Genomic DNA, 27,072 nt, shown 5'->3' on the forward strand with positions numbered 1-27,072 from the left:
TGTTGGGTAAGGGAAACCAAAGGCACATTATTTTGCCGAGGGAAGACTTCTTCCCTTGCATTAATCCTGGGTTGAAATGGTGTATGGAACGATATGTTTTGCTCGGGGATGCGTTGCTCAAGGATGTTTTGCCCTGGTGTATTTTATTCTGGTATGTTTTGTTCAGGAATATCTTGCTCAGGATCGCGTGCTTCCCCTTCTCATTGTCATTCTTGATACTCATAATGTTGAGATCTTGTTCTAAACATGTCTATGTCAAAGTCTTCAGGAAGTTTAACCCCTTTTCTTGTAAGCATGAGTAGGTATTTTTCCTTATCATTTTCCATGAGTCTTTCCACAAGTTTTTGAAATGAAGCACTCTCTTGGCATTCCTGAAGAAGTTCTTCAGAAATTTCGGTGTCCTCTAGACTCGGATGCTCTAAAGGATTTGATAATCTCCGATTCATGCTGAATTCTAATTGCATTTTGCTTTGTTTGTTTTGTTGAGAGTGAGTAACAATAGGCATCTAGTAGAAGCTTTCTATGACAAAGGGGACAAAATCCTCTTCGATATGTTGCTCGGGGGTTGGTGGTGGTAACCTTGGGAAGTTATAAGTGATGCACTCATCAGGAAAGAATGCAGGATTGATCTTTCCTCCACGGTTTATGATTTGACTGAATGCGGATTTTTGACAATATGCCCTAGTCTTCAAAGGCTCCTTGTCAAATTCGTTGGATTTGTTCTGGATATAAATTTTGATGTGATGAAGAAATGTTTGATGAGATTTGAAGAGTTGACGATTGATGTATAAAAATTTATTTCTTTTGACAAATTTGGAAAAACTTGGTTGTTGTTTCTTCAACTTACTATTATGATAAATATTCTTTCTTCTCAGAATATGAGGATTAGTCATGCATAAGTGATTAATGGTTTCCTTTGAGTTGTTCTAGATTCAGTTTATCTTGTTTTGAGGACTCAAGTTTTACTTTATCAAAGTGAAGGTTTAGATGCCCCCTCATGACAAAGCATGTCAAATGATATGGATAAAGTTTCCCGATATGGAAACTTGATTTGGCAATTTGAGGTTTTGAACAAGTGTTTTTGGGATAAAATCCGTGAGATAATAAAGGACCTATTTGTCACTTGCAATGTTGTTTCCTAATTTTGATAGGATAGATATATTTATCATGTAACCAGTGTTGGATTCTGGAAAACCTTCGTTTGACTAGAAATTTGCTCTAGAAATAGTTATTAAAGCTCTATTTCTGATACTCTATTTTGACGAGAATGAAGCTGATGAAATGAGGTTTTCAAAAATGTTTTCAAATTTTTTCAAATTTATCTCTATTCTGCCCCCTGTTTTTCTGTTTTTTACTACGCGCTAAAGCAGAGACAAGATGCGCTACAGAAAGTTTTCAATGTGCTAAGGAAAAGACCACAGGTGCTAGGCTGCCCCCGGCTACGCGCTAACTGGTTTAGATTGTTTATTTTTGTTTTCCATTTTACTCAAAAAGTCATGCGCTAGTATGGGCCTGCTAAGCGCTAACTGATCAACTCTATGCACTAGTTTTTGACTCCTACGCGCTAAGTTGATGCTTCCACGCACTAGACTATTCTTAAAATGCTCTAAGTTGTGACTGTGGGTTTTGTATTCTTGGTAAAGCGTTACTGTTAAGACTTGACACGCTAAAGTTCAGTTTTAATGCGCTAAAAGATAGTTCACATGCGTTAAGAGGTTGTTCTTACACGCTAGACTGCCCTGATGTATTGATTTGGTTGTTTTCTACGATTTTTGGATCTTTGTTTTGAATTTTTTAGTGTTGATAGATGATTTTATGAAGTAACAAATGAAAGCAAGACACTAAAGAGACAACCATTTTGCTTAATCTAACAACAAGTGTACGTTCTATGAGGATGTGTTCAAATCCCCAATGTTTTAACAGGTTTGGATACAAATAATACACTTCAAGAAGACTCTTTATTCAAAGGTCATAAGTAATATCATAGCCCACTAGTCTCGATACTCCATCAGCTCAAACAACCGTGTCACCCCCTAGGGGGCATCCATTTTTTTACCTTTTGCCAGAAATTAACTCAAAGTGAATTGCTTCACAATTGAGTAGTTATCTTGGGAGATATATGGTGAGTAATCTTGGGGGCAGATTCTTCCCCACCCTTGCACTATGATATTATAAATGTCTGGTTACTGACTCGGCTCAAGGTTTCTATTTCTAAGGTTCATAATCAGGCTTCCTATTTGGCCGTCAGTGATAAACTCCCTCAGGAGGCTTCCCAACCTTTAGAACAAAGGCTTTACGTATCTCAAGGATACTGGGGGAAGGCTAATCACTGTGCGCAACCGTTGAAAAGGACTTTCGTCACTTTCCACTTTTGATTATAGTGGGTTGGAACACTTGGCATCAAAGTCATTTCCCACTTAGGTCGTTCCCTTCACACCAGCTATGAATGGCTTTAAGAGTTTTTCAACCCTCGGGAAGGCAGGTCTGCTAAAGGATGTAAATGCTTTAAATGACTGAAAGAGTAAGAGTAGTCTGGCTTTTTGATCACCCAGTTAAGGGGAGAGCATATACCTTCTACTTTCACGACAAGGCAGTCAAGTTGTTCTTTTAATGCTTTCAATTCAGTGACTTTCTAAAATCTATATGGAGATGTTGCTCCACAAAAACATGGTGTTTATTTTACCCATTCAAGGCAATGATTTTCTACTCTATTGAATAGAAAGGGTCAACAAAATAAATGGATTGTTTGGTCAACAAATCAAAAGCAATGCGTGATCAATAAAGCAATCAAAAGGGGAAGATCTTCCCTCTTTTAGTTGTAACTGACTTTTGTGACTTGGTGTGATTCTTTACTTCGCCCAAATTTTAAAGATGAATCCTTTTATGCACCAAAGGATGGTGAGATTCTTTTTAAGCCCTTTGCAAAATGAAAATTTATCTTGTTCTTTTTAAAGCCCAAATTAAGAATTTTCCTCCTAGAAAAGCAAGAAAAGATTTTTGATTTGTGGTTCTTTTTAGGTACCCAAATGAAATATGAGATCAATTTTAAGAAAATTTAAAAGAAGTTCAAATTTTAAACTAACTTAACCAAGTTAGTAAAAACTCTAACTATCTTAATGGTCCTAAAACTGAGCTCCTATCTGCAATAAAATCATTAGAACCCTACAAAATAACAAGCAAAAAGGTTAGATAACTTGTGGACATCAACAAGTCTAATTTTACCCTCGGTTACAGATTTTAGTTTTTGCCTCTATTCGTGATGCGCTACAGAACAAACTGTACATGCTACAATATAACAGTGATGCACTACAAGATGACAGTGATGCACTATGTTGTTTCCAAGATGCGCTAGGATGGTTTCCGGATGCGCTGTTCTATTTTTCTCCCATGTCGAGACCTACAAGAAAATGTTAGTGGGATAATGCGCTATAGTAAAGACTACACACGCTATTAAATAGATCCAACATGCTAAATAGTAAGCGGGATGCACTAGACTGTTAACCAGAAGCGCTAGGGAATGTTTCCCATGCACTGTTTCCTGTTTCCCGCGTACCTGCAAAAGTGTTTAAATTCAAAATCCGATTTGATATATGGGGTCGGGCCCCACGGTGGGCACCAGAAATATATGCGAGAAAAGTGGGTCAATAGAATTTAAAATGTGAAAAATGAAGCCTAAGGAGACTTGTCCACACACCCACAGGACTTCTTGGTGCAAGTTATGGAGTCATGAAGAATGACTCAACTTCCCAAGGTTGGTTCCATGGTTCTCTATCTCACAAGGTCCCTCAAACCAATGTTTTTTCTCTCAGATCACTGAGCAAAGGGGTTTAGGGATGACTAATGCAAGAACGAGGGATGTTTTAATTGATTTTATTATGAAATGCATCCTAAACTATGCATGATCCTACAAATGCAATAAACTAGATTATAACATGACAATATTAGTAGCAAGACTATCCTAGCATGATATACTAGTCTATGATTAAGCTAAATGATAAGGGAAATACTCTAAACATGCATATATAGATTAAATCCTATTTAACAGAGAGGCTAAATGATGAGCACAAATGATATATTAAAGCTTGGATGGATTTGAGTATAAGTATGATGCTAAAGACTTGGATCTGTAAAATGGAGGATGGAGAGCTCTATTTATAGCAAAAATAGGGCAATGGATGGCCAGGATTGAAAGATTTAATCAAGGGTCAAGTTTGAAAGTTGGGAATCCATGTTTGCAATTTGCACTAATGAAATGGTGACAATTGTCAACATAAGATTGGGTTGAGAAGAGAGGTAGGAAGCATTAAATGCTTGAGAAGACCTTATGGTTACCTTAAGAGGTAAGGGTTAAGGTTAGGTTAAGATTATCCATTGGATAAAGCTTTTACCCAAAGGATAAACTCTTGTGCAAAGGATTAAGGATTAACCCTGGTCAAAGCAATAAATGCTTGATGAGGACCCTTGGGTTACATGGAGGTTAAGTTAGGCAAAATGTCTCTAATCATGCCACTAAGGGTTACTTTACTCTTTATGGTTTGAAGACTTTGGGGACAAATTTGTAAGAGTCCTTCCAAATTTGGGGGCATTCAACAAGTTATCTTGTTGAATAGATAAAGGCTTTAATGTATTTGGAAGACTTTCCTCCAAATTTGAGAAGTGACCTCCTTAAATTTAGGGAAAGGGGATGATGGATGAGTTTAGGCTAATTGATTAGGTTTAGAAGAATCTAGAAGAATTTAGGAAGGGGATTAGGATGCAAGTGGGAGATGTAGGAAAATGCAAGTGGATGAGGGATAATAGGTTTAATTAAAATAAATTGTTTTATTTTAATTTGGTTGCAAGTGGAGGTTTTTAAATAAATTAGATTTATTTAATTGGGATTCCCTATTTAATTAAATGTAAATTTAATTAAAATGTTTAGAAGAATAGATTTAATTAAATAAAATGATTTATTCAATCAAATGACCTAAAAAGGGGTTAATTGAATTTAATTAAATAAATTGAGTAATTTACTTAATTAAATAGAGGAATGTGGATAATTTAATTAAATAGATAAATGAACATAAAATATTCATTTAGGAATATAGTCATTTTTATATGTCCATGACAACAATTCCAAAAAAGCAGGAAACAATTGCTAGCTACTAAATTCAAAATTCAAAATTCAAAATTATAGAAACAAAGAGAGAGAGAGAGAGAGAGAGAGAGAGAGAGAGAGAGAGAGAGAGAGAGAGAGAGAAGAATTAGGGATCTCCCAATCCATTTTGTTTGTATTGTCTAAGTCTCCTAATATATTTTTGGTAATATTATTCATCTATTGAAGTCCTGACAACCTCAATTTTGGTCATTCCATTGTCAAAATTTGACAGTGCATCAAAGTAGGTCCCTAAATTATTCAATATTTGTGTTTCATCATCAAAAATATCAATTGGCATGGGATCCAAGGTAGTCTTGATTTATGCCTTCCATTCTAATTTTGATTTCAAGACTCTTCTCCCTTCAACATCCTTCCTTTTCCTATCAAATAGGGAAGACATTTGATAGGTGACAAGACAATGGACGCTTGATAATTCTAACTTGATATTCTGATTATATATCCTATGAGTGGTGAAAATTTGTTTCATCATATTATGCCTTGATCTAAAATTCATCACAGTCTCGTATAGATGGGGAGGGAGAGGTCTAACTAGAGCAATCTATAACATTGTGATTGTCTTGCTCAAATAAGCCAAAGAGAAAGCAAGAAATCATTGTCATCTTAAGTGTTCCTTGTAAAACCATAAGAGCTCCCTAAGTTCATCCCATGTTGCATTAACATGATCAAGAATCACATTAAACTTATATTCTAATAAGGTCCTGTCATTTATGTAACTGCCTTCTTCTACATTCTTGAGGCATCCAATCTCAATCGTTCAATTTCATTATTCATGCTTGAGATGTCCAATCTATCCTAAGCTAGATCTCTTCTTAATTCCAAACACTCCTCAGAAGGATACTCTTGTAAACAAGGGGGCTTGTATGTTGGTCCTGATTATAACTGCTCCTCAGGCTTCTTTACTCTCTCCCTTAGGATGTGAAGTTCCTCATCAGTTTTGAGTGCCACCTTGTGGGAAAAATTCTCCATATGCATTTTTATATTGGTGGCCTCTATGGCAAAAGTATCTTCCACTCTATTGACAATCAAACTTCCAAAAATTCTATCCATTTCTTGATTTAGTGGAAGTCTTTTTGTAGCTAGATGTAAGCACCAAATAGATAATTGTTCCAAGTGATCATTAAAAATATTGCTAGAAAGTAACTTATGCCTTTGTTCAGGATCCATAGTTTATAGATCAATATCATGTCTTCTTCTTCTTAGAGTATCAAATGCAATAGCAGAGGAGATATCCCACGCTTCAAGAAGAAGCACACCACTTCATTTCACCACCTGCCTCCCCATTTCAAGGGTCATGATAGCTAGTTGTTCCTTTGCACTTCAGAAATTCATCCTTTTTCTCTAAGTATATCTTCTTCCCCCAAATAATTAAGTTGAATGCCCTTCCTTATTTTCATTTCATCCACCATATCCCTTATCATAAATTTTTGAAACTCCCTTGTATGAATCAAATAATCATCACTCATAAATTCCTCATAGGCATTATGCCTTATGTCATCAGTGAGGTCCCCTCCTAGCTTGAATGCATCAAGGGTGCATTCTTGAGAGGGGTCCTCTATCCTCACACCAAGTCTAGTGTCAAATATGTGTGGGGGCATAATTTCCTCACCTTGGAAGTCAAAACCTTCGTAGAACTAAAAATGAATGTCTCTACCAAGAGACAAAGTATGTAGAGGAGTTACAACCCTAGAAATTTCTAGAATTTTATGGGGTTGTCCACTTGAGGAAGAGGATGATGACCCATTAAAGCTATGTGGAGGAGATGGTGTAGGGGAAGTAGGGTCAATTGGAGAATCAATAGATTGAGGAGAATCAGATGCCTCATCTTCCACTTGTTGAACATGGGGCTCTACCACTCTAGGCCTTTTATGAGGAAATGGTATATATTCCATATCTATATATGCACTAAAAATGCTTCTCATCCTTGCTTCTAGTATCAATAGTTGCTCCCATTCAAGGGAATATGAGCTATCAACTCTTCTTTTCTTATTCTTCTTATACTATATTTTGTGTACCATCTCTCTCTCTCTCTCTCTCTCTCTCTCTTATCTTCAACACCTTGTTGTAATCAATAAAATTTCTTATGAGATATTCCTCATCACTCCATTGATGTTGTTGGTTCTTTGCTTTCCCAAGTCCTTGGACAAACTATTCAAAGTCATACTATCTATATTTGGCTCAGGGGAGATTGTATCTATTCAACATAGCATCCAAAATGTCATAAGATTTATAATTTGTAAATTGATACATTCCCACAATGAATTAAGATGGGAAAAGTGGACCCATCTTATGAGCTCCCCCAATTAGCAAATTCTCTGCTTCAGCCCAACTGATGCATGATTTCTAAAAAACAACTTTTTTCTAGCATTGTTATAGGAAGGACCATAGGGATGACAGGGCTACCAAAAATCCTAATAATTGTATGGTCTTTAAAAATAAACCATGATCCCCAATTGTGGTTAATCCCTAATGTGGAAAAAATATCCTTAGGCCTCAAGAATTCCTTTACCTCCTTACTCAACCACCATCTCACCTCCCGCTGAAGGATACTTACCAATTTCCTAACAAAAGATAGTTGGACTCTTTCAAATTGATATACCAGAAATAAGTCCATTATTGGATAGGGAGTGATTCATCTCTTGCAAGTGGTGCAACTTTAAGGTCAGAGTGCCAAACCTTGAGACCTTCACACAAAAAAATGTGGACCAAGAGAGAATAATACTTGGAATTCAATGAGGGCCCCTTATTTAAAGCACAAAGGCCTTTGTGAATTCCATTAGCCAATAGACTAGCATAGTCAAAAGGTTTTTTTATATCCCTATTTTGAATATCCATACACATGAGATGCATCTAATTAGGAATCATGATTTGAGCATCAATTCCACAAATTTGACATAAAGAATAGTAAGTAACTCTAAAGTATCCAACAAATAAATTGATGTTGTAGGGTCTAACATCCTTTTAAGTCAATTTTTTCTTATCCCTTCAAATGTATGGGCCTAAAAGCTAGAATCTTGTCCCTATATAATCTCTCATCGGTCTTGTATTTCTTTTCAATCTCCTTCGAGTTGATGGGCCAATCAACATTGAAATTAAGCATAAAGACTTCATCAATCACCTCCTTGGTGATGGCCAGGTAATCTTCCTCCTTCTTTGGACATAATTTCTCTCACATTAGGTTTGTAGTTATGATAAATTGTTGCAACCAAATCAATGTTTACAAAAATATTCAGGACAACCAATCTTGCCAAATTGTAGTTCCAAATGTTAGATATAGGCACCCATTATTTCTTCTTATTATAGCCCCTCCTCTAGAGGCTAAACCCCAGGGTTCGATTATGGGGTCCCTGCATACATTGGTATGATTAATTATGAACTCATCCTATCGAGCACTTAGCTTGGACCTCTTTTGAGTCTCTGTTGACCCCAGGAGTTGTACGATTATCTCCTATAAAAATTTCCTCTTGCCCTAGCTAGAGGATTCAACCATCTTCTTAGGCTTAGGGTTTATATAAACAAGTACAGACAATTGCTAATATTTTAAAATAGAATTATTTAGAAAGGACTCCTTACTGGTACCTAATAATATTGTAATTTAGAAAGCTAAAGCCTTGAAAGAAAGCACAAATATTATTGAATGTGTAATTGCTACTATGCAAAAACTATAAAGCAAAACCCTAACAATTGAAAATTGAAATTGGAAAAACTATATAGAGCATACCAGAATACCACAAGAGCATAGTAAGATCAGAGTGAAATGAATTGAATCACGAATCTAGGTTATAAGGACAAACTTATCTCATTAATTGTAGGCATGTATGCAAGTGGGATGGCACAAAGTAGCCATTAAGATTCATATTTGAACGTTGTGGATCCAACAATAAATTCTCCTTTTAGGCAATGACAAATTTAGAAAAGGGACACGTAACCTTATTTTATTTTTATAAAAAAGACACCATTTATAAGCTTTTCAAGGCTACGAAGTTAGGTTCACGAGCATCTTTCACTAGTTGTGTAGTTGTGCAGTCACTTTGTCATCGATTTGATTAGATATGAGTGCTTGCTACCTTGGCTACATGGTAGACATATGATGCCCATAATCCTATCATTCCACATAATCACATATATGTCACAACTTGATTGGTTCATGAGTAACGAGTCATCCACAGTGGGGCCCTTATACCATGTTTATGGGTAGGGTTACAGAGTTAGGCCAGGCAAGCAACTTGGCCTAATCACATAGCTGCGTGAGAATCATGATTGTTGATCACAAGGAACTTGCATGAAAAATGAAAAAGGACTTATGCCACGACGACAAGTTTCCTAACATGCAGGGTTGATCAAAGCGATGGGTTAAAAGGCTCAAGTCATAACTAAAGAGACCAAAATGGGTTGCAACAAGTCAACACTCAAATATAACAAAAGGGAAAAGGAAATAGGTGCCAACACTAGGATTATATTTTAGGAGTCAAGGTTTAGATTATCAAGCCATAAACACATATAGTTTTAGCACAAGAAGCAAAATTTTGCACATCCCAGCACTCCCTCAAGTTTCCGCCTCTTGACTCATCTAGATGCTCACACAATCACAATCAAAATGTTAGGCACCTACAAGTGAACAACCAAGTGCATATCTCTCCATACTCATCAACTAGATAAAATAACAACACTGCTAGGTACTCATTTGAACATTCTCTCCAACGCCTATTTGAATTTGAAAATGTGATTATGTATGCAAAAGTTATGACCAAAACTATGTAATGGAAAATATCTAATTTATAGGCTGCAAAAACACGTCAAAACAAAAAATAAAGGAACCAAACCTATACCATGGTGTAGTGCTTAAAACTAGCTTTTCAATGACTATAAGAAGTCAACAAATAGCCTCACTGAGTGAAAGTTATGCGAGTTGAAAGAAAATATCCAATTTTGCTATATTTGCAACATTTTAAATTTAATAGTTTTTTAACTGAAATTAATATATATATATATTTTTAAATAATTATTTTATGTGTGGGGCCCACTGGCTGAAGCCCCCCACTCATCTTCCAAACAACTCGATGGTAATTTAAAAAATATTTTTATAAACAATATTTAATAAAGTTTGGCTTTATTAGATATAAACCAGTGGGAAATTTAATTTCAAACATTGGCTATACTTTTTTAATGTTTTATAAAAATATTTAATAAAAAAATTTAGTAGTTTTAATAAACCATGGCAATTTTAAGACTGCGGGCGGTGGGGGTTTGGGATGAGCCTACGATGGTTTCACTGGTGCCACCAATTATCAATGGCTAACACTACTAGTGGTCCCTATGTGTACCACTAGAAACCACTACCAATGGTACCCGCATGTACCATTGTTTGTGGTACCAATGGTATCATAGGTTGTGGGGAGATCTGTGGAACTCCCACGTAGCCTTAAAACACATTTTTTCAATTTTTTTTTATTCACTTTTTAAAACAAAAAAACCCCTCGACATGACAATAATTTTTGTTTTGATTTTTCTATCAACTTGTAGGCTCAATTTTTTTAATTCGAGAGGAAATTTTTTTATTTTATTTTTGTAAATGCCCAGGCCAATTTTTTTAAAAAAATAAAAATAAAAGTGGAATATCCACTGAATTTTATATATTAATGAAAGAGTTTACATCGGGTTCAGACATGGCATACCGGCAGGAAAGAACCCACAAGAAAAACTCTGGTTGTAGCCATTTTAAAACTTAACAGAAATATATAGTACCCTTACAACATATATGCTGACGAACCCCCCACCCTCCTATTTCTACTATTTTTACAAAAGTCTCATAGGACAACTTCAAACTAGAATAACCCAACTGAAGAAGAGATGGACATGAAGAACCACAAAGCAGATGAATGAGAGAAAATTCTCTGTCAGAACCATAGCTAACCGTTTCGAGCAAAAAAGAAGCCATGTAGCCTTCATACCTGCAAAACCATACCACTAGCTACAAAAGAGAAAATATGTTAGTTATCCAAGAACCAGGAACTAGAACTCTCTTCCAGTGGCACATGAGATGAGAAGGGAGGTGGAATCACCCTTAGAGGGAACGCCATGCAAGCAGGAGCAGAGCACAAAAGGCCCAAAGAGATTAATGAATGTAAAGCCTGAAAAACAACCCTTGCTTTATCCACATATTGATCAGGAGCCAAATACAACAAAAAATCCATAGAGGCTCTAGTGTTTCCCAAGGAATCGCATATCAATCCCATACGTAACTGATGAAGCAAATGATGAGACCAACCATTAGCCAAAAGCTCATGGTGAGGAAGAAAACCCTCGTAATAAAAAGAGCCCATATCAAACCGATAACTAGCCAATGCAGGAGACACCATCTCCAAATTGTACACTATCAGAAAGACAAACGTGGATACCAAGAGGCGAACCAAATCCATATCAAGCAGAACATCAAAACAAATAGTAAGAAAATGAGAGAGAAGCTCATCATAAGAAACTTGACGACCAACCTGTAACCACTGACATCCCAAAAGCTTGTGAAACTCAAAGTCCACCGCGGGAGTAAATAGATTGAAAACCTTACCAAGTTTAATAGAATTATCCTCCATTGCATTTTATTCCCCCAATGATTGAGCTTCTAAAACCACTCTATAAACTCCAAATGGCAGAGAGGAAGGCATTTGCAGTATGAAGGGCACCAAAAACCAGAAAGAAACAAAAACTGATTTTGAAAATGACAGAAAAGAAATGTATTTGAAAGAGAAACTGTCCTGAATTTCCCATAAAGATACTGAAAAAATCCATTTCAAACATTCTTGAATCAATTCGCACGAATTTAAATGCCTTCCACTAAAACCCATAAGTGACTCTCCCGCAAGTAAGGATACCAACAACCAAAAATAAATAATCCGTAAGCCAAATCTGTTAGACCCGGACAAGCACAAGGTGACCAGCATAATGATATTTACATTGAAGAATAAAACCTTAGGAACATACCGATGGCTTAAGGAGATGAAAGCAAGCGAAAAAATAATGAAGGACTGAAAATAAGGACTGCACATAACACACATGCCACAACCTAAACTGGTTATAAATGACGATAATACTAACAAGACACAAAGTCAAATAAATATCGGAAAATAAATCTTAAGGAAATCTCTCCCCGATCTGAGATAGAGAAGCATTTGAAACATTAGAGAAAGCTTCCATAATCTACAAAATAAAACCATTTAACCCATTGCACCCAGGATATACACGCCATCCTTCTACTCAAATCAATTTTACTAACACACCATATGTGAGCAAATGACGTAAACCAACTAATTTACACATGTGATGTAAATATAATCTGAACCAAGAGGAGGATGACATGTATATCTCAAGCAATAAAGGAAAACAAATGATGTAATTTAATTTCCTGCCCATATAATTAAGTTGATCAGTAAGTGTGTAACCATATCAAGAAAAGGCGGTTAAAATGTACTGCCACCTGCAAATTACCTCTCCAAACCTCAAGAAAATACACACATTAACATCTAATCCAAATGCAGATAGAAATAAAAGCCTCCTATCAACACATGAAGAACAGATACAAACTGAACTGAGGAGAGGATAATATGTATACTTCAAATAAGAAATGAAGATAATAACTCAATATTTAAAACCTAAAAAATTGCCTCTCCAATCCTCAAGAAATACACACATTAACATCTAACCCAAATGCAAAAGTGTAAAAATTCTCCATATGCAGATAGAAAAAAAAGCCTCCTATTAACAAATGAAGAACAAATACAAACTAAACTGAGGAGAGGATAATATGTATACTTCAAATAAGAAATGAAGATAATAACTCAAGATAAATAGCTTAATCTTTGGGATGAGGCATATACCCGAGGAGGACGTCTTTAGGAATGTCACATATTGCTACATTCATATAAATAGCAGCTAAGTCAAAAGCCAAATTAGCCAGGAAATCTACCAGTTTATTTAACTCTTGAAAACAATGAGATAACACATAAGTATCAAAGAAGGATAATTTCTCCAAAATGTGATCAATTAAGTACTTCAAATGCCAACAATTACTTTTGCAGTTCAGCACACTTTGAATAACTACCATTGAATCCCCCTGGATGGAAAGGTGTTTGATCCTAAGGGAAATAGCCAAGTCAATCCCAAGTGACAAAGCTTGACATTCAGCAAAATTGTTTGATTGAGACCCAAGGGCATGACAATGAGCAACTATTAGGACTGCATTATGATAAAAAATGGCCATACCAGCCCCAGCCAGACCCGGATTCCCCCTAGAAGCACCATCAAAATGGAGTTTGAAATGACCCGGAGGAGGAGGAGCCCAACTGGCCACAATTCTCTTATTTTTATTAGCCAGACCCTTTGCAACTGACCCATGAGAAGGGATGTTAGACAGAGATTTCCATGTCCTTGTGATCATGCCATCCCAATGGGAAAAAGATGTCAGATTTTCTAAATTCTTATGAATATATGACAAGGCCACCTCTGAGATAGAAGCCTCTATCTTGACTAAGATATCAAAGAGCGAAGCAGATGACTTTTTAAAGATCCTATTATTTCTCTCTAACCATATGTTCCAAACAATAATTGATGGAGCTAGGATCCAAGGCAGGCATAAAAGGAAGAGGAAAACAGAAAAGGCCAAGCTCTGAAGTGAGAGAGAAGGTCCCCGCTAATAACAAAAGACAGACCTAGCTTCTTGAAAAGCCGATTCCAACATCCTAAGCAAAATCACAATGAAGGAAAAGATGAGAGGATGATTCCAATTTCTGATTACACAAAACACAAGGGAAAACAACAGATAAACCCATCCTATTTAGTCTCATCATGGTAACAACCTTGTCTTGAACAGCAAGCCAAGCAAATGCTCTAGCTTTTAGGAGACATGCTGGATGCCAGAATAATTTGTAAGGCCAAGAAGAGAGATCCTTAGCCGAGATAAGAGATTTGTACCCATCTTTCACTGAGTATTTTCCAGATGAATTCTTAGTCCAAATCAGCTCATCTTCCTTCCCAGACAAGATGATAATTCTACCTTTCAGAATAGAACAAAAATCTGCTTTCAGGCTAGGACTAACAGGAAGAAACTCAATCGGTTTCCATTTAGCCATCACCATATGTCCATTATGAACTACATTAAAGTAGTTCGATAAATAGACCACCCATTTATCTAGAAGTATTGATTTCAAGGGAGACTAATCCCTAATAGAATCCATAGGACAGTAACCATTCCAAGCATCATCCCAAAATCTAATTTTCGTACCATTATGCACAACCCAAGAAAGATATGACAGCAAGACACTTCTACATTTTCCCATGAAATTCCAAATAGCTGACCCCTGAGGCATAGTCAAGGCCCAAAAAATAGACTCCCTAGTTCCATTAGAAAGATACTTGGTGAACATGATTCTAGCCCAAAGGGAAGTTGGATTATCATACAATTTCCACACTAACTTGGCCCCCAGGGCCAAATTTTGATTTTCCAAACTACAAATTCCGGCCCCCCCAAGTTCTTTAGGAAGACAAACCTTATCCCAAGCTAACAAGGGGATCCTAGATTTCCCATCCCTATTATTATTCCAAAGAAAAGACCTCAGAGTATCCTTTAAACTGACAATAACAACCTTTGGAGCTTTTAGAATTGACATTAAGTAAATTGGCACCGCATTCAATATAGACTTAATCAACACAATTTTCCCAGCCATGGTGAGCCATTTGTGGTTCCATGCCAAGATTTTCTTAAACACCCCTGAAACTACTTTATCCCAAAAACTTACCTTAACCTTATTAGCAAAAAAGGGAACTCCTAGGTAGGTGCAAGGGAGATCCCCAAGTTGGAAACCCCAAAACTATTGAAGCTTATCCTGGAGCAAGGAGTGAGTGTTTAAGAAAAAGATCTTAGATTTTTCCTTGTTGACCTTCTGACCCAAAAAAGCTTCATAATTCTTGATCACTTGATCTATAACTCAAGCCTCCTTCAAGGCTGCACAACCAAATAAGAGGGTGTCATCAGTAAAAAGGCAATGGAAAATCCTCTGATCAAAATTCTGAATTTTGATACCCTTCCATAAACTGTTCTCACGAGCTGAGGAGATTGCCTGACTTAGAGCTTCAGCTAATAGGATAAATAAAAAAGGTGAAAGTGGGTCCCCTTGCCTTAATCCCCTAGAAGAGTGAAAGAAACCACAAGGGGACCCATTAATAAGAACTGAGAATCTTGCCGAGGAAATACAAGCCATAATCCATTTTATCCAAGCCAGGGAGAAACCCAACCTTAACAGGACAATTTTTAATGCATTCCATTCAACCTTGTCATAGGCTTTCATCATGTGTAACTTAAGGATCATGGTAGGGCATTTCTGGGTAGAGATCGAATGTAAGACCTCATGAGCAACTATAGCCCCTTCAAGAGTTTCCCTTTGTGAATCAAATCCTCCTTTCTCAAGGGAGATTATTCTTGGTAAAAGATTGGCCAACCTCATAGCAATTACTTTAGAAAATATCTTATAAATGATGTTACATAAAGCTATAGGATGAAAATATGTGAAGGTTTTAGGGTCCTCCTTCTTAGGTAAAATGACAATTAAGGTAGAGTTCATTTCTTTAAGGATAGACCTATTTCTCCTAGCTTCCTCTAAAGCCAAAAGGACATCCTGACCCACAAAATCCCAACATTTCTAGAAAAACAAAGAAGTAAAACCATTAGGCCCTGGAGCCTTATCCGGATTCATAGCAAAAATAGATCCCTTAACCTCTTCTATTGAGAAAGGAGACATTAACATTCTATTATCCTCAGGAGAGACAAGAGAGGGAATGAAAGATGAGATATTGTTCGAATCATCAATATTCTCAGATGAAAGAAGATTGTTAAAAAACTTAACCGCTTCCTTAGAGATTTCCCCATCCTCAGAGAGAATATTCCCCTGACAATCCTGAATACAAGAAATCCTACTCCTGACCCTTTTCATTTTAGTACTAGCATGGAAAATTTTTGTATTCTTATCACCATTAGCTAGCCATAACTCCCGAGATTTTTGTCTCCAATAAACCTCCTCTCTAGCCAATATTTCTTCTAATTCACTCCTAAGAGACCTGATTTCATCCAATACCTTAGATCCCAAACCATGCCACAAAACATGCCTATTCAGGACCTCTAACATATCTAAAATCCTTTGTTTTTCTTCAAAAATATTCTTGAAATGAATTGAGTTCCATCCCCTAATATATATTTTTTTGAAACTAATCTTCTTGACCAATTGGAACATTCCAGAACCTCTAAAGAATGGAGCATCTGCCCACCATTATTGCAGGAGGGGAAGAAAAGAGGGATCCCTAAACCACATTGGTTCAAACTTAAAAGGAAGTTTGTGGGAAGGTCTATCCCTTACAACAGTCAGAGAGACCGAGAAATGATCCGACCTAGACAGGGGAAGGATAAAAGAGAAAAACTCAATGTCTAAATCGAACCAATTAGATGAGAGTAAAAATCTGTCCAATCTTTCCGCAATTTGATAGAATTTTTTCCTCATGTTTATCCATGTGAACAGACCATTATTAGGCTTGCAATCAAAAAGAGACATGTCAAAAGTGAATGCATTAAAATCATCCATAGACTTCTTATTTGGACAAATCCCCCCAGACTTTTCACTAAAATCCAAAATAGCATTAAAATCTCCCCCAAAAATGACAAAAGAATCATTCCTAAGGGGGGATGACACCCTAATAAGTTCTTGCTAAAGATTGTATTTAGCCAAGACACCTGAGGGGGCATAAATGTAAAACACCCATACTTTAAAACTAGAAACTCTGTATGAAACTAATGACAACATCCAATTTGGCTTAGATGCAACCAATTTCACATCAACTACAGATTCATTCCATAACAAAGCCAGGCCTCCCGATGCCCCAACAGCCGGGCAAGATAAAAACTTCCACTTTTTCCAAGAAGAAAATATGAATTCTGAGTTCTCCAATGAAATTTTATTCTCCTGAAGCAAACCTAGATCCCACTTAACCATGTCTAACTGAGACTTGATCAAGCGTCTCTTGTTAGGGGCATTTAAGCCCCTAACATTCCTTGAGATAATCTTCATTGATCTTGAGGGGAGGTCGACACTCCCCTCTTTTCTCTAATGGGAGAAGAACAGTTCTTCCCAAAGCTTTTATGTAAGCTTCTCTTGACCGCCATAGATCTAGTTACCGGAGGATTGATAATGCACTTTTTTTTCTTTTTAAAGGATCCACTACTTTTTCCATTCCCTAAGGACAATATGGCAGCCTTCTTGAAACCAGGGGAAGATGATAAAACTTGTTGAATACCCTCATCAATTTCCAACTGAGTTGTACGATTCTTTGGAGGTCTACCCCTACCCAAGGATACTATAGCATTAGGGAAATTTAGCTGAACCTAGGCAATAGAGGATCTAATGGGCATTTTAACCGGAGTTGACCGATGAGACATGGCCACTTCCTGAAGAACCACTCATTTTGGAACATCCTGAGAGGCATTGATAGGGACCTCAGAGGGATTTAAGGAAGGAGAAATTGACAAACTCTTATGGATTAAATCTAGGTCATTTCCAATAGAGCACATAACCTTTTCCGAGACCTCTTCTTCCGCAAAATCCTTAGTAGATTTAAGGAACTGCTCAACTTGCTAATCTGTATGTTCATCTAGAGAAATATGTAGAGACTGAGGCATATCACACTCCCTAATAGGCTCATTATGTAGTAACTCTTTCACCTGTTGAATTAAAGCATCCTCATCATGACAAAAGGTGGTAGACACAACCGAAGCGATCACCCTGGTATCTGCAATAGGACCAGATGATCATTCTAAAGATTTAGGGACCTCATCCCCTAAGTTAACACCAAGCCCCTCCTTCTGAATAGGGCAAACATTGGAAACTTGTAATGGAGGAAGACATGACTAGCTTAGGAATGTCATCTTTAACATGACCGACAGACTTAGGAACTTCCAACACAACCTAAGATAAAGTGTTTGCCTCACTTTCTAGTAAAACAGTGGCAAAATTATGATTAATATGAGCAATATTATTAAGGTCCTCGTTGAATTGATGAACAGACCCAACCAAGAGCTGAGTAGATTCTTTAGTAGTAGTATTATGATTAAGATGAGTGACATTGTTAAGGTCCTCCTTGAATTGATGAACAGACCCCACCAAGACCTGAGTGGAGTCTTTAGCAGTGGTAGGATTTAAAGGAACATTCTGATCTTCCTTACTATTTATACCAGCTTTTACATTACGAAAATAAAAAACCAGGGGAGCATTCACAATAATCAGATTTTGACATAGATCATCATTCATCTTCAAAATAGGTTGTTTCCAAATGCCATCATTTGATTTAAGATTACAAAAAATTGGGCATACTGATGAAGGGGAAACTAGAATGCATATTTTTACCAGAACCTTCCTTTCCTCAAAGACAAATTTAGATGTCAAAAAATTCCCAAAATATCCCCTATGGATTTCAGCACCTCTAGATCCATGAATTCAAAGGGAAGCTATGGCAAGCCAAGCCAAGCCGAAAGAGATTTAGGTTTGACCCATTCCAGAACAAAAAAAGGTTTCCAAGCAGAAACCCTGACTAAAACATTACCAAACCAATGAAATGAATTTGCAAGAACATCATCCTTGGAACGAAGGGATTCGAAAACCAAAACACAAGAATTAGAAGATAACAACCAAAAATAAATCAATGCAAGCCAATATTTGCATAATTTCAAATGCAATTTAGATAAGTTGGTTGGAGGGCCCCAGAGTTCCCCTAAAATAGCCACATAATGTAACTTGGAGGCCCTATCAGCCACAACAGAACCGAAGAAATCAAAAAAGGGTCACGGGAACCAAACCTCTTTCGATGCAACAATATGAACCATGTTACCATTTTCCAAATGAGCTTTACTACTCGAGCTTCCTACATCTTTACCAGCAATATCAGTGACATCCACCTGTTTAACAGACCCAGATGCCCTAGGACTAGCCAAACCAGCAACAGCCATTTGTTTTACAGACCCAGATGCCCTAGGAGCAACTTGGATTCCCTCGGCTACCACTTCAGGAAAAGATCAGTTTGCAGAAATGAAATTGGTTGACTGCTTACCCCTGTTATTGTTTCTCCCATTATTATTCGGACCTTGCCCGTTGGATCTCCCCATATGACGCTGCGGGAACCCCTTGAAAAAACCCTGAAAAAATTTGGATACTAGACGAAAATCTCTGCATTGCCTTCTCAAAAATGGAGCCCTGTCTTCCCATCGACCCTTGGAGAACATCCACTGCGGCACATGTGGTGGATCATCCCATGCAACATCTGCCCAAGCACCAAGTCGCCTTTCACCGCCTACTTGTAGAGCCATTGTTAGATTTTTTAAGTCTAGCATTTTGATTTTTAATTAGAATGGCAAGTTTAGATTATGCCTAGGCCAAATTTGATGGTCATTGAGTCACCAATAAAAAAAATTATATTTTTTTCTGTTGTAGGCATAATAGGCCAAATTTTATATCAATTTTTCTTTCTTGGCCAGCCTGGATCCAATGGTGAGGTACATTTTTTTCCAGGAGGATATTTTTGCAAACTACCCCTAAAACCCTAATTTAAATACATATTGAAATGAAATTCTTTTGACCCAATATTTTTCAAACTACAAATCTACAAATAACCCATCATGACAACAAACCCAAATATCATAGATATGCAATAAATCAACTTGTAAATATGTTCCATACCTTGTAATATCTTAAACCTTTCTTGCATAGCCAAGGATTTCAACTTTACACCCTCATCCCTTTTGTATGAGTCTCCGATGTGAGTCAAGTGAGACCCTTTGTGTCCATTTATGTGTGAGTCATATGTGTGTCATGTGGATGACTTTTTAGATGTGAAATAAGTGTTAAAATGAATAATTGAAGAGGAAATAAAGTGTTTTCTTAAACATGATGGATATGAAGTCTTTATGATATGTAGTCATGTGTGGCTTCCTATTAATGATAGATCTTATATTGTGGCATACTTGACAGTTAATGGAAATTATTAATGAGTGAGTATTTTGTAATAACATTGTGATTGTGATTGAAACCATTTTGGGTATATCTTGTTCTTCTCTTGAGTACGAAATTGTTAGTTGTCTTGACATCTTCATGATGTTGTTCTAACAAGAATGTGGTGACACTCCAAATTGCTAGAAATGCCTCGTGGATGCTTATTTAGTGAATTTCCTTCTTTACATTCCTATTAACTTCAAGGAGAAATTTTATTCTTAGCGGGGAGGATGGGAGGCCCCACCTTTGAATGGACATAAATGTTTTATATTTTTTTCTACTTTGAGATGCTTACTTGAAGCTAATGGTATAAAACTTTGTATTATAACTAAATATTATATATGATTATGTGGCTCAAATAGAATAGTCTAATTTTGCTACGAGTTTTGGCAAAAGACACTATTCCGATGATGCTCTGGTGATGATTGATGATGTTAGATGCATGGAGATTACTTAGGGGTTGTCATTGATGGCAACTCATCATAATAATCTTATCTGGTATATGGAGATTGGGAAAACTAGAAGTCTTAAGTAAGTTTGGTTATTCATGAAGCATAAGTCTAGTCGGTGGAACACAGTGTATAGATCTGGTAAGCATTATTCATTTCCAGTGATGCAATTTTAGTTGTGGTGATTGGAATAGTTGATTGGATGTGTGAGGCAACTTATCAAGCAATTCTAGCCTCCGGTATTGATTCTAGAGAAAAAAAATTGGTCCAGTATCTAGTGTTGAAGAAAGAATAGGGTTATCCTCATGTTTGATGGTGTAGCATGTGGTACAGATTCCTTTAAGTGATTTTGAAGTATGTTGATGAGTTCAAAGTAATTGGGCCAACTCATGGGAAGCTTGTGTTTACATGTTTTAGGTCCAGTATATGGATTTGCAATGGTTTGAACCGACATGAGACTATACATTTCACATTTTGCAGTTTTGTGAAGCCGACTTGATCGAGATCTATTTTGGTGGTGTGGATATATAAGTTAGACTTGGATGATCATTTTAAGGTATGGTGTGGATGCAAAATTGTGTTGGAATTGATTGAGCGCAATTTCACGTGTGCATCTTAAGTTTTCATGACCCAGTACATGGTAGTAGAGTAGAACTAAGTAGTTTTTCAGAGTAGTGATAGCAGATCATTCTTGAGCCTAACTAGAACTAATTCCTGGCATTTGAAGATGTTATATTCCAGTTCAAATATTGTATTTTCTTCTATATATACATTGTAGGATAGTGAGTCCTCCAGGGTTGCAACCCTATTTCATAATTAAGCAGTGAGCTCTAGGTACTATGCCTGAATGCAAGTGCATTCCACTTTTGTAATATTGTTTTACTACTTTCCATAGTGTAATAAATAATATTGTGGGTAGTCAATACCACCATGGCTTTTCCCTTTTTTTGTTTTCATGTAAAAATTATGGTGTTATGATCGTGTTGTTATTTGTTTTGTGTTTTTGCATTGTAGTTTCTTTTCTTTTCATCCAGTGGTTAAAGAATTTGATATATAAATTAGTAAGTTGAAAAACACTCATTCACCCCCCTCTCAGTGTTCATTGATTCCAATAATTAGTATCAGAGCCAGGTTCCTCTGAAGAAGCCTAACAACTTGAGGAAGATCTGGAATATTGCATCAATGGACTCCGGTTTGTAGAGACAACTTAGTGTGGCACTTGAAGATCTTGATGCAGCAAGAAAAGAAGCAAGTTCCTTGAAAAGAAACCTAAATGGAGTTGAATATTTCATTGAGACACTAAAAGATCAAGTGAGAACTTCTATAGAAAAGAGAAAGGAGTTGATGGATAAGCTGAAGGAGAAAGAAGAACAAAGTGTTGACAATCAAATTCTACAAGATAAGACCAAGGAATTTGAGAAGTTGGCTAGGGAGAATATAGTTTTGAAGAATGAGATGCAATCTATTGTCATGAAGTTGACTAAAAAGATTGAAGACCGAAAGAAGAATGAAGAAAGATTGACTCAATCATTGAAGGATAGATCTGATTAATGTTGCAGATTGACATTTGAGAATGAACAGTTGAAGCTTGTATTGGTGCAAACAAAGAATGATGGGTAAGAACTTGAAAGGCAAATCATAATTCTGAGAGATGAGTTGACTACTGCTAATGAGTACAAAGAAAAGTTAAAATATAGTTCAGCCTAGCTGGATGAGATGCTGGAAAGTCAAAAACATGGAAAAGACATGCGAGGAATTGGATTTAAGAAAGGAGAGTCCTCTAGTTCTAGTCAAAGCAATCCTCAATAGAAGAACAAGAAACCTCTGGTAAGATAGCCTAATGCCTATAAATTCAATGGTAAGTGTTTTCTCTATGGTAAATTTGGTCATATAGAAAGTCAATGCAGAAGTAGGATTAATAATGGCATGACAAATAAAGTAATGAACAACAGTCCTACCTTTACCTATTTTCATATGCAACAATTTTGGTCATAAGTCAAACATATGCAGAACAGTGATAAATAACTTTCATAATATGAGATGTTTTACATGTATAATGTTTGGACATATATCTAACTAATGCATGATGAGACCAAGTCAAATGAACTTTAGGCTTATGCAGAGAAATGTTGTCTGCCATGCATGCAATAGACTAGGTCATATTGTAAAATATTGCAGAAGCAAGAATGCATTGGTGAACAAGAACAAATTAGATGAAAAAGGAAAAGCTAAAGTGGAAGAGATCAAAGATTGGCATAAGAAGATGTGGGTGAAAAAAGAAGATTCAAATATGCAAAATGCCTCCACACCTAAATCCAGTGTTGGAATCTCATCCGGTAACTAGGGAATTTTTGCCTTAGGGGGCAAATTATCATGTAGATCTTTAGAACCCCCTTTGTGAAGATTTGTAACTAGTCAAGGATGGTTGTAGATGATGGATATCAATTATGCAGTTGATAAATGGAAGATCTATGGCATTCTGATAATTTGGTGAAAGGAATGATGAAAAATAGTGTATTTGGAAGACTTTAAGGTTGTGCAATTATTACAACTTAAAATTAGGTTAAAAGGGGCATTTAAGTCATTCATTTTTCACATTGCAAATGAAGAGTAAGAGAAGAAGAGAAAGGCAAATGATTTTGATCTATGATAATCGAGCTAGAGGCAATCATTCGTAGCTTTATTGCATCCGGTTGAGATTGAAAGAGGTATTTATTCATTTGCAAGAAATATTTTCCTACCCTAAATTCGACATGGCATCTGCATCTAGTGTTGTGACTCCTTTGGTGGTGGAAATTTCTAAGAGAGAAAGGCCTATATTCAAAAGGCGTCCATTTAAATCCAGTGAAGATGATTTAGAAGGAGCATTTTCTTCAGTCTCATACAGTGTGCTTCATAATGAGGATATTAGGGCTTATATCCACTATAACATTGAAGAATTGGGTAATGTCAATATGCTATCACTCTACAACAAGAATATGTCAGATAGTTTGGGAAATCTGAAGCTTGAATTAAAGGCACTTTAGGATAAGGGTTTTGTGCAATTTATTGATTTTCTAGTACTTGATGAAGCAGAATGGGTCTGTTACATTCTGAGTAGAGTTCATGATGAATTCATGTGGTTGGATTGACCCTATAAGATCACCATGAAAGCAATTGAAGCAGATACCTATTTAAAAGCAACTGGTGAGATTCTCGGATCAAGGAAAATACAAAATACAATACTGGCAAAGAGTACTAGATCTCAGTTTGATAGGCGGTCGATGACTATCAATGATATTATTGAGCATGATGTTAGATTTTCCTCGATGGTAATTGGATACAAGGTATATCAATCAAATAGGTAGAATTATGTATTTGGCATGACCATATTTGCAGCCTACAAAATGCTAAAGGAAGACAAAAGGTATAATCTTTGTATAGTACTTCTCAATGATTTAATGAGCAACTTGAAAAAAATAAAGAAAGATAAGAAACATGTCTTTAAGTTTGGATCCCTAATTGTCTGTTTAGTACTTTATTTCATGAATAAGATCCTCGGGATTTGGAAAGTCCAATGGGCTTATGATAAACCGCTGGCTATGCAAATCAAGGAAGGATTGTTGGGTTTGGGTGACAATGTAATACAAAAATCAGCTTTATGGGTCTATTTTAAAACTTTTCAAGTCACTATGAAAAGCAAAGAGAGAATTCCTAAAGACATAATGGAAAAATATGAGAAACTATTTGTTTCATGGTTGACAAGGATTAGTGTCATATGGAGGCAATTGAGCCAAGAACTATGATCATGTCCATGGGGTCTGAGGTGGATGTAGTTACGCTTGATGCAAATGCTCAAAACTTGTTGAGTCAACCGATGGACAAGAAAGAGGATAGATTTGGCACTTTCAAGGAGAAGGATCTGGACCTACACAACAAATTCACTGGGCCAAGAAGAAAAAGAAATGTAAGAAAGGAATTTAAAGAACTTGCTGAACAAATGAGCATAACCCAAGAAGTAGTGCAGAGAGCTAGATAGAAAAATATATTGAAGGAGGAAGATATGGTGAAGCCAAAATCTAAACTGGCAGATTCTCCTCCTAAGCAGTCCAAGGCCAAGAAAATCAAGTCTACACCTACCTCTGGTGTGCAGAAGCTAGTCCCTCCACCTAAGCCTCTATTAACATCAACCAGTGGAGTAGAAAAGAGGAAGAAAGAAAAATTTACAAGGAAGTATGTAGCAGTAGAGGAGGAAACTGAATCAAATGAAGAGGTCAAAGAGGTGAAGAAAACTACTACATTTGATAGAGTAGTCAGAAAACCTCTATCCAGTGAAGCTCCACCTGTAAAGAAAGCTAAAACACAAGGTGATCCATCCAATAAAATAAGGGTAGGAGAAAAGAGATCAAAGATAGATGAATCTTTCAAGTCGGGTAAGATTGAATATTACTACACTATTGTGCCTCCATTACAAAAGATTATAGACATAATAGTAAATCAAGGTAATTTGACAAACCTTTCTGTATATTATGAGCATTCTACTAAAAAAGTTCAGAGAGCTATTGAAGAAGAATTTGTACATTATATGAATTCTCTTAGTAAAGCATTGATTGAGCTGCCATCCCTAATCCCAAAAGCGTTATATGATATTTTGGATGCTCAGAGACACACAACTAGTCTAGAAGATGAGAGGTTAAAATAACTTACCTTAGTAAAGTTGTGTTCTGATATAAAAAAATATGAAATACCAAGAATTTTGGGACTTGCTAAGGAAAAATTTGAAAGCAAACACAAAGTAAATAAAATAATGTTTGGAAGAGTTGATGAAGTAGTTAAAGACACAGAGGCTATTCCAAAGAAAATTTTGAAAGAAAATAACTATCAGGTTAATCTGGAGAAGGATGACTCCCAAGCGGAAGGACAATCAAGGAAAGATACTTCTCCTCTGGTAGTTTGTCCAAATAGAACTTTCTCAGGATCAACCATCTATATAGATTGATTCGGTTGGATAGGAAGCTGCAGATGATTTCACTAAAATCAAGCAATTGACAACTCCGATGAAGCTATATAGGATCCTCTAGAGATAGAAATCATTGTAGAGATGATAGCTGAGGAGATAGGTGATACAGGAAAGGGTAAAGGTGATAGTGAGAAAGAAGAAAAGGGTGAAGAGAAGACTGATAATGCTCTGGTGACCATGGAAAAAGAAACTTTTCCTGACAAAGGGAAAAAAATTGCAGATGATGAGGATGAATTTTCTCATGGTCCAGTAGATTTGAGTACCCTGGCCCCTATTCAAGAACTTAAAGTAGCCACCCTCACGTAAATCAAGGCAAGTGAGGACTTACTTAAGTCCACATCTAAAAAAAAAGAGGTTATATCTCTGGCTACCATAGTTTTGGAGAAAATTTTGCCTAACCTTAAGTAGGATTCTAGTAGCACACCCTCCAGCAAGCTTAAGGGTATGTTAAAAAAAGCTGAATCAGATATTCTATCATTTGAGAAAGCAATAGATATTAAAGTTTTGAATAAATTTAATGAGATGAGACTTCAAAACTTTTTGAAAACAATTGAGGTTGATAGGGCAGTTTTGAAATCTGTGGTAAAAAGTGTTGAGGATGCTTTGGATGAAGGTGGTAAGATCTTTAAGTCATGTCTCATTTTACCCAAATTTACAGTAAACATTGACAAAAAGGTAAGGGAATATGAAGGGCAATTAGCTGCAATTTCACAATCTTTTGCCCCTCTTTCAATTTTTGCTAGTAGTTTAAAAGCCTAAATTATGAATCTAATAGATAAGATCAAGAGTTTGAGTGCTGAGAAGGAGCGGTTAATAGGCAGAGTGAGAGAATTGAGGAGTTTAATCACTCCCCAGTTGGATACTTTGCTTGGAGTACAACAAAATCCAGTAATTGCTTTAGGAAAAGTTGTTCTGATAGATCTTAAGGGTGTAGAAGTACATGCATATATGTTTAGCGCCCTAATTAATGTTTTGGATTGTTTCCTGAGAGGATGGAATGAGTATCTAAAATCCTTGAAGGTAACTTATGCAGATATTTTCAAGTTTTTGTAGATCATTGTACACATTCTTTTGTATATAATTTATGGTGGATTCCTACCTTTGCCGTTGATGTCAAAGGAGGGGAGAGAGTAGTGAAAAATGGTGCACATTGTTAGGGGGAGTCAGTTGAGATTTTCAGTTGAGTGTACATATTTTTTGACTGATTGCAGTTTTGGATTCTTGGATCACTTGTCATTTTTCACAGTGTTTCCATCAATGCCAAAGGGGGAGATTATTGGAAAAATACATTGTTTTAGTGATGCTCTGGTGAAGATTGATGATGTTAGATGAATGGATATTACTTACAGGTTGTCATTGATGGAAAATAAGCCTAGTAATCCTATCTGGTACATG

Source organism: Cryptomeria japonica, chromosome 7 (assembly GCF_030272615.1).
Source record: "Cryptomeria japonica chromosome 7, Sugi_1.0, whole genome shotgun sequence".
In the NCBI taxonomy this organism is placed as follows: Eukaryota; Viridiplantae; Streptophyta; class Pinopsida; order Cupressales; family Cupressaceae; genus Cryptomeria; species Cryptomeria japonica.